Here is a 7,500-nt window from a genome sequence, read left to right as displayed (position 1 = left end):
GCCCCGCACGCCGCTCTTTCTTGGCTCATTCGAGTTTACTGTCTTTCGCTCTAACATGCCTTACCTAGGGTTAGGTTAGTATGCTTGCACGTTTGTACTTTAACTTTTTTCGGCTCGGCTTCTTTCTTGGCTCATTCGAGTTTACTGTCTTTCGCTCTAACATGCCTTACCTAGGGTTAGGTTAGTATGCTTGCACGTTTGTACTTTAACTTTTTTCGGCTCGGCTTCTTTCGACGCCGATGCCGGCGACGCAGCACTCTCTCGCCCGCCAGCCATCGAGAGATGTGTGCGCTCCGACCGGCCCCGCACGCCGCTCTTTCTTGGCTCATTCGAGTTTACTGTCTTTCGCTCTAACATGCCTTACCTAGGGTTAGGTTAGTATGCTTGCACGTTTGTACTTCAACTTTTTTCGGCTCGGCTTCTTTCGACGCCGATGCCGGCGACGCAGCACTCTCTCGCCCGCCAGCCACCGAGAGATGTGTGCGCTCCGACCGGCCCCGCACGCCGCTCTTTCTTGGCTCATTCGAGTTTACTGTCTTTCGCTCTAACATGCCTTACCTAGGGTTAGGTTAGTATGCTTGCACGTTTGTACTTTAACTTTTTTCGGCTCGGCTTCTTTCTTGGCTCATTCGAGTTTACTGTCTTTCGCTCTAACATGCCTTACCTAGGGTTAGGTTAGTATGCTTGCACGTTTGTACTTTAACTTTTTTCGGCTCGGATTCTATCGACGCCGATGCCGGCGACGCAGCACTCTCTCGCCCGCCAGCCACCGAGAGATGTGTGCGCTCCGACCGGCCCCGCACGCCGCTCTTTCTTGGCTCATTCGAGTTTACTGTCTTTCGCTCTAACATGCCTTACCTAGGGTTAGGTTAGTATGCTTGCACGTTTGTACTTTAACTTTTTTCGGCTCGGCTTCTTTCGACGCCGATGCCGGCGACGCAGCACTCTCTCGCCCGCCAGCCACCGAGAGATGTGTGCGCTCCGACCGGCCCCGCACGCCGCTCTTTCTTGGCTCATTCGAGTTTACTGTCTTTCGCTCTAACATGCCTTACCTAGGGTTAGGTTAGTATGCTTGCACGTTTGTACTTCAACTTTTTTCGGCTCGGCTTCTTTCTTGGCTCATTCGAGTTTACTGTCTTTCGCTCTAACATGCCTTACCTAGGGTTAGGTTAGTATGCTTGCACGTTTGTACTTTACCTTTTTTCGGCTCGGCTTCTTTCGACGCCGATGCCGGCGACGCAGCACTCTCTCGCCCGCCAGCCACTGAGAGATGTGTGCGCTCCGACCGGCCCCGCACGCCGCTCTTTCTTGGCTCATACGAGTTTACTGTCTTTCGCTCTAACATGCCTTACCTAGGGTTAGGTTAGTATGCTTGCACGTTTGTACTTTAACTTTTTTCGGCTCGGCTTCTTTCGACGCCGATGCCGGCGACGCAGCACTCTCTCGCCCGCCAGCCACCGAGAGATGTGTGCGCTCCGACCGGCCCCGCACGCCGCTCTTTCTTGGCTCATTCGAGTTTACTGTCTTTCGCTCTAACATGCCTTACCTAGGGTTAGGTGAGTATGCTTGCACGTTTGCACATTAACTTTTTTCGGCTCGGCTTCTTTCGACGCCGATGCCGGCGACGCAGCACTCTCTCGCCCGCCAGCCACCGAGAGATGTGTGCGCTTCGACCGGCCCCGCACGCCGCTCTTTCTTGGCTCATTCGAGTTTACTGTCTTTCGCTCTAACATGCCTTACCTAGGGTTAGGTTAGTATGCTTGCACGTTTGTACTTTAACTTTTTTCGGCTCGGCTTCTTTCGACGCCGATGCCGGCGACGCAGCACTCTCTCGCCCGCCAGCCACCGAGAGATGTGTGCGCTCCGACCGGCCCCGCACGCCGCTCTTTCTTGGCTCATTCGAGTTTACTGTCTTTCGCTCTAACATGCCTTACCTAGGGTTAGGTTAGTATGCTTGCACGTTTGTACTTTAACTTTTTTCGGCTCGGCTTCTTTCGACGCCGATGCCGGCGACGCAGCACTCTCTCGCCCGCCAGCCACCGAGAGATGTGTGCGCTCCGACCGGCCCCGCACGCCGCTCTTTCTTGGCTCATTCGAGTTTACTGTCTTTCGCTCCAACATGCCTTACCTAGGGTTAGGTTAGTATGCTTGCACGTTTGTACTTCAACTTTTTTCGGCTCGGCTTCTTTCTTGGCTCATTCGAGTTTACTGTCTTTCGCTCTAACATGCCTTACCTAGGGTTAGGTTAGTATGCTTGCACGTTTGTACTTTACCTTTTTTCGGCTCGGCTTCTTTCGACGCCGATGCCGGCGACGCAGCACTCTCTCGCCCGCCAGCCACCGAGAGATGTGTGCGCTCCGACCGGCCCCGCACGCCGCTCTTTCTTGGCTCATACGAGTTTACTGTCTTTCGCTCTAACATGCCTTACCTAGGGTTAGGTTAGTATGCTTGCACGTTTGTACTTTAACTTTTTTCGGCTCGGCTTCTTTCGACGCCGATGCCGGCGACGCAGCACTCTCTCGCCCGCCAGCCACCGAGAGATGTGTGCGCTCCGACCGGCCCCGCACGCCGCTCTTTCTTGGCTCATTCGAGTTTACTGTCTTTCGCTCTAACATGCCTTACCTAGGGTTAGGTGAGTATGCTTGCACGTTTGCACTTTAACTTTTTTCGGCTCGGCTTCTTTCGACGCCGATGCCGGCGACGCAGCACTCTCTCGCCCGCCAGCCACCGAGAGATGTGTGCGCTTCGACCGGCCCCGCACGCCGCTCTTTCTTGGCTCATTCGAGTTTACTGTCTTTCGCTCTAACATGCCTTACCTAGGGTTAGGTTAGTATGCTTGCACGTTTGTACTTTAACTTTTTTCGGCTCGGCTTCTTTCGACGCCGATGCCGGCGACGCAGCACTCTCTCGCCCGCCAGCCACCGAGAGATGTGTGCGCTCCGACCGGCCCCGCACGCCGCTCTTTCTTGGCTCATTCGAGTTTACTGTCTTTCGCTCTAACATGCCTTACCTAGGGTTAGGTTAGTATGCTTGCACGTTTGTACTCTTTTCGGCTCGGCTTCTTTCGACGCCGATGCCGGCGACGCAGCACTCTCTCGCCCGCCAGCCACCGAGAGATGTGTGCGCTCCGACCGGCCCCGCACGCCGCTCTTTCTTGGCTCATTCGAGTTTACTGTCTTTCGCTCTAACATGCCTTACCTAGGGTTAGGTTAGTATGCTTGCACGTTTGTACTTTAACTTTTTTCGGCTCGGCTTCTTTCGACGCCGATGCCGGCGACGCAGCACTCTCTCGCCCGCCAGCCACCGAGAGATGTGTGCGCTCCGACCGGCCCCGCACGCCGCTCTTTCTTGGCTCATTCGAGTTTACTGTCTTTCGCTCTAACATGCCTTACCTAGGGTTAGGTTAGTATGCTTGCACGTTTGTACTCTTTTCGGCTCGGCTTCTTTCGACGCCGATGCCGGCGACGCAGCACTCTCTCGCCCGCCAGCCACCGAGAGATGTGTGCGCTCCGACCGGCCCCGCACGCCGCTCTTTCTTGGCTCATTCGAGTTTACTGTCTTTCGCTCTAACATGCCTCACCTAGGGTTAGGTTAGTATGCTTGCACGTTTGTACTTTAACTTTTTTCGGCTCGGCTTCTTTCTTGGCTCATTCGAGTTTACTGTCTTTCGCTCTAACATGCCTTACCTAGGGTTAGGTTAGTATGCTTGCACGTTTGTACTTTAACTTTTTTCGGCTCGGATTCTTTCGACGCCGATGCCGGCGACGCAGCACTCTCTCGCCCGCCAGCCACCGAGAGATGTGTGCGCTCCGACCGGCCCCGCACGCCGCTCTTTCTTGGCTCATTCGAGTTTACTGTCTTTCGCTCTAACATGCCTTACCTAGGGTTAGGTTAGTATGCTTGCACGTTTGAACTTTAACTTTTTTCGGCTCGGCTTCTTTCGACGCCGATGCCGGCGACGCAGCACTCTCTCGCCCGCCAGCCACCGAGAGATGTGTGCGCTCCGACCGGCCCCGCACGCCGCTCTTTCTTGGCTCATTCGAGTTTACTGTCTTTCGCTCTAACATGCCTTACCTAGGGTTAGGTTAGTATGCTTGCACGTTTGTACTTCAACTTTTTTCGGCTCGGCTTCTTTCTTGGCTCATTCGAGTTTACTGTCTTTCGCTCTAACATGCCTTACCTAGGGTTAGGTTAGTATGCTTGCACGTTTGTACTTTACCTTTTTTCGGCTCGGCTTCTTTCGACGCCGATGCCGGCGACGCAGCACTCTCTCGCCCGCCAGCCACCGAGAGATGTGTGCGCTCCGACCGGCCCCGCACGCCGCTCTTTCTTGGCTCATACGAGTTTACTGTCTTTCGCTCTAACATGCCTTACCTAGGGTTAGGTTAGTATGCTTGCACGTTTGTACTTTAACTTTTTTCGGCTCGGCTTCTTTCGACGCCGATGCCGGCGACGCAGCACTCTCTCGCCCGCCAGCCACCGAGAGATGTGTGCGCTCCGACCGGCCCCGCACGCCGCTCTTTCTTGGCTCATTCGAGTTTACTGTCTTTCGCTCTAACATGCCTTACCTAGGGTTAGGTGAGTATGCTTGCACGTTTGCACTTTAACTTTTTTCGGCTCGGCTTCTTTCGACGCCGATGCCGGCGACGCAGCACTCTCTCGCCCGCCAGCCACCGAGAGATGTGTGCGCTTCGACCGGCCCCGCACGCCGCTCTTTCTTGGCTCATTCGAGTTTACTGTCTTTCGCTCTAACATGCCTTACCTAGGGTTAGGTTAGTATGCTTGCACGTTTGTACTTTAACTTTTTTCGGCTCGGCTTCTTTCGACGCCGATGCCGGCGACGCAGCACTCTCTCGCCCGCCAGCCACCGAGAGATGTGTGCGCTCCGACCGGCCCCGCACGCCGCTCTTTCTTGGCTCATTCGAGTTTACTGTCTTTCGCTCTAACATGCCTTACCTAGGGTTAGGTTAGTATGCTTGCACGTTTGTACTCTTTTCGGCTCGGCTTCTTTCGACGCCGATGCCGGCGACGCAGCACTCTCTCGCCCGCCAGCCACCGAGAGATGTGTGCGCTCCGACCGGCCCCGCACGCCGCTCTTTCTTGGCTCATTCGAGTTTACTGTCTTTCGCTCTAACATGCCTCACCTAGGGTTAGGTTAGTATGCTTGCACGTTTGTACTTTAACTTTTTTCGGCTCGGCTTCTTTCTTGGCTCATTCGAGTTTACTGTCTTTCGCTCTAACATGCCTTACCTAGGGTTAGGTTAGTATGCTTGCACGTTTGTACTTTACCTTTTTTCGGCTCGGCTTCTTTCGACGCCGATGCCGGCGACGCAGCACTCTCTCGCCCGCCAGCCACCGAGAGATGTGTGCGCTCCGACCGGCCCCGCACGCCGCTCTTTCTTGGCTCATACGAGTTTACTGTCTTTCGCTCTAACATGCCTTACCTAGGGTTAGGTTAGTATGCTTGCACGTTTGTACTTTAACTTTTTTCGGCTCGGCTTCTTTCGACGCCGATGCCGGCGACGCAGCACTCTCTCGCCCGCCAGCCACCGAGAGATGTGTGCGCTCCGACCGGCCCCGCACGCCGCTCTTTCTTGGCTCATTCGAGTTTACTGTCTTTCGCTCTAACATGCCTTACCTAGGGTTAGGTTAGTATGCTTGCACGTTTGCACTTTAACTTTTTTCGGCTCGGCTTCTTTCGACGCCGATGCCGGCGACGCAGCACTCTCTCGCCCGCCAGCCACCGAGAGATGTGTGCGCTCCGACCGGCCCCGCAAGCCGCTCTTTCTTGGCTCATTCGAGTTTACTGTCTTTCGCTCTAACATGCCTTACCTAGGGTTAGGTTAGTATGCTTGCACGTTTGTACTATAACTTTTTTCGGCTCGGCTTCTTTCGACGCCGATGCGGCGACGCAGCACTCTCTCGCCCGCCAGCCACCGAGAGATGTGTGCGCTCCGACCGGCCCCGCACGCCGCTCTTTCTTGGCTCATTCGAGTTTACTGTCTTTCGCTCTAACATGCCTTACCTAGGGTTAGGTTAGTATGCTTGCACGTTTGTACTCTTTTCGGCTCGGCTTCTTTCGACGCCGATGCCGGCGACGCAGCACTCTCTCGCCCGCCAGCCACCGAGAGATGTGTGCGCTCCGACCGGCCCCGCACGCCGCTCTTTCTTGGCTCATTCGAGTTTACTGTCTTTCGCTCTAACATGCCTTACCTAGGGTTAGGTTAGTATGCTTGCACGTTTGTACTCTTTTCGGCTCGGCTTCTTTCGACGCCGATGCCGGCGACGCAGCACTCTCTCGCCCGCCAGCCACCGAGAGATGTGTGCGCTCCGACCGGCCCCGCACGCCGCTCTTTCTTGGCTCATTCGAGTTTACTGTCTTTCGCTCTAACATGCCTCACCTAGGGTTAGGTTAGTATGCTTGCACGTTTGTACTTTAACTTTTTTCGGCTCGGCTTCTTTCTTGGCTCATTCGAGTTTACTGTCTTTCGCTCTAACATGCCTTACCTAGGGTTAGGTTAGTATGCTTGCACGTTTGTACTTTAACTTTTTTCGGCTCGGATTCTTTCGACGCCGATGCCGGCGACGCAGCACTCTCTCGCCCGCCAGCCACCGAGAGATGTGTGCGCTCCGACCGGCCCCGCACGCCGCTCTTTCTTGGCTCATTCGAGTTTACTGTCTTTCGCTCTAACATGCCTTACCTAGGGTTAGGTTAGTATGCTTGCACGTTTGAACTTTAACTTTTTTCGGCTCGGCTTCTTTCGACGCCGATGCCGGCGACGCAGCACTCTCTCGCCCGCCAGCCACCGAGAGATGTGTGCGCTCCGACCGGCCCCGCACGCCGCTCTTTCTTGGCTCATTCGAGTTTACTGTCTTTCGCTCTAACATGCCTTACCTAGGGTTAGGTTAGTATGCTTGCACGTTTGTACTTCAACTTTTTTCGGCTCGGCTTCTTTCTTGGCTCATTCGAGTTTACTGTCTTTCGCTCTAACATGCCTTACCTAGGGTTAGGTTAGTATGCTTGCACGTTTGTACTTTACCTTTTTTCGGCTCGGCTTCTTTCGACGCCGATGCCGGCGACGCAGCACTCTCTCGCCCGCCAGCCACCGAGAGATGTGTGCGCTCCGACCGGCCCCGCACGCCGCTCTTTCTTGGCTCATACGAGTTTACTGTCTTTCGCTCTAACATGCCTTACCTAGGGTTAGGTTAGTATGCTTGCACGTTTGTACTTTAACTTTTTTCGGCTCGGCTTCTTTCGACGCCGATGCCGGCGACGCAGCACTCTCTCGCCCGCCAGCCACCGAGAGATGTGTGCGCTCCGACCGGCCCCGCACGCCGCTCTTTCTTGGCTCATTCGAGTTTACTGTCTTTCGCTCTAACATGCCTTACCTAGGGTTAGGTGAGTATGCTTGCACGTTTGCACTTTAACTTTTTTCGGCTCGGCTTCTTTCGACGCCGATGCCGGCGACGCAGCACTCTCTCGCCCGCCAGCCACCGAGA

The sequence above is a fragment of the Styela clava genome, chromosome 12 (genome assembly GCF_964204865.1).
Source record: "Styela clava chromosome 12, kaStyClav1.hap1.2, whole genome shotgun sequence".
NCBI lineage: Eukaryota > Metazoa > Chordata > Ascidiacea > Stolidobranchia > Styelidae > Styela > Styela clava.
Note: the sequence above shows the minus strand (reverse complement) of the source record.